The 1582-nt window shown below is 39.3% G+C and overlaps 1 protein-coding gene across 1 annotated transcript in view; it reads right to left on the reverse strand.

Moving 5' to 3' along the window:
• The window catches only part of Cnga2 (cyclic nucleotide gated channel alpha 2), a 29317-nt gene extending 28081 nt beyond the window's left edge, over nt 1-1236 (reverse strand). Inside the window, exon 1 of the mRNA XM_026777078.1 lies at nt 1180-1236. The gene's annotated coding sequence lies outside the window, so the exon portion shown is untranslated. The remainder of the gene's footprint in view (nt 1-1179) is intronic.
• Between the last annotated feature and the right edge of the window lie 346 nt (nt 1237-1582).

Below are 1582 nucleotides of genomic sequence, written 5' to 3' on the forward strand. Positions count from 1 at the left end.
TTTTTTTTTCCTTCTCAATAAAAAAAAACAATAAAAAAAGAGAAATGCAGTAACGTTCTTTGTCTTCTGGTGGAACTTTTACATGGAGGTATCCCTTGAAAGGCCAATCTACTTCTCGAAGAAGAATGTAAACCCTCAATTTGATTTTAAGTAATTTAAAAAGAAACATTTCATACCATGGAGGTTTATAAAGAATTGTATAGTCATTCCTTGGTTACCATAGGGACTGTTTCTGGAACAACCCCCTCCCTGTGGTTACCCAAATCTGCAGATTCTCAAGTCCCTTGTGTAAAAGGTCATAATATTAGAATATAGCACAAGCATATCTTCTTATATAATTGAAATAATTTTATATCACTTATAATGTCTAATAAAATGTAAATGCTATCTAAGTAGTTCTTATACTGTATTGTGTAGAGAATCATGGCAAGAAAAAATCCTGCATGTGTTTTCTATAGATGCAATCATCCCACCCTGCCCCCAGATATCGTCCAGTCACATTGCAAAATGACTGTCCTGAACCAGATCCAGCATGTTTTTGCTCTGCCCTTGAACGTCTTTGGATTCCCCCCAGTGACCAGGACCCATGTTCCATCATTTCTAGAAAAAAGAATCGAGACTGCTGTGAATAGTGTTAAAAGCTGTATGAGGACTTTCTGGGTACCAAAGACAGCAGAAGTCACTCACTATCCATTTACTTCTGACCTCCAACCTATTTATTCGTCTGTTCAGTAAATATATTTACTGAAGACCTGGCTCTGGGCCTAGGATTCTGTGGAGTGGGCAATGATCAAGAAATGAAATCCCAAACACCAACCATCTCTATGTAAGGGATAATAGGAAATACAAATAAGAAAATAATCAAGGGGGAGGTGGCAGGAACAAGAGAAGGGGAAGAAGGGTGGCATGAAAAATGAATAAAAAATTAAAATAGAAAATGATAAAAGAATATAATTCCATTCATTTAGATTCAGATAAGCAAATAGCTCGTGAATGATTAAAACCCCAAAACAGGATAATATGGCAGGAGAAAAGCAAGAGTCAACACTGAAAGACCTAAAACAAATACCTTCCAGACTAAGTGAACAGCGTACTCAATTACTGTGGGATATTGTGGAAGAAACGTAAGTGGACACACATGATTGACTATAGTCAAGAGGCATTTTAGGAGATTCTCACCTGGCATCACTGGCTGTTCTTGGTTTTGAGTGATGTTTCCAGTCTCTAGATCTTCAGAAGTGGACATTTTTAACTCTTCTTTGACATGGGAAGGGCCTCCTGCCATCACCACCAGGTATTCGTTTGTAAGGATACTCAGGGTGGAAGGCACAGAGAAGACACGGGAAGTTTGCCTCTTTCAGAGATAAAAATGCATGAGAGATATACTGTCACAAGAAGGTGGAGCCAGCTCTCCCTCTCTGTGCTTAGGCCTTGGATTGGCACCTTGTGTTCCCACTATATCTTGCTGGTGGGTCCCGTAGCCTTCTTCTCTTCTGCTGTGTAAACAACTTGGAGAAGAGATATGGCTCCAGACTGTGTTGTTTGTGGGAGTTGCCCCAATTCATCTCCCCTTGATTTTGTT

Source organism: Microtus ochrogaster, unplaced genomic scaffold (assembly GCF_000317375.1).
Source record: "Microtus ochrogaster isolate Prairie Vole_2 unplaced genomic scaffold, MicOch1.0 UNK45, whole genome shotgun sequence".
In the NCBI taxonomy this organism is placed as follows: domain Eukaryota; kingdom Metazoa; phylum Chordata; class Mammalia; order Rodentia; family Cricetidae; genus Microtus; species Microtus ochrogaster.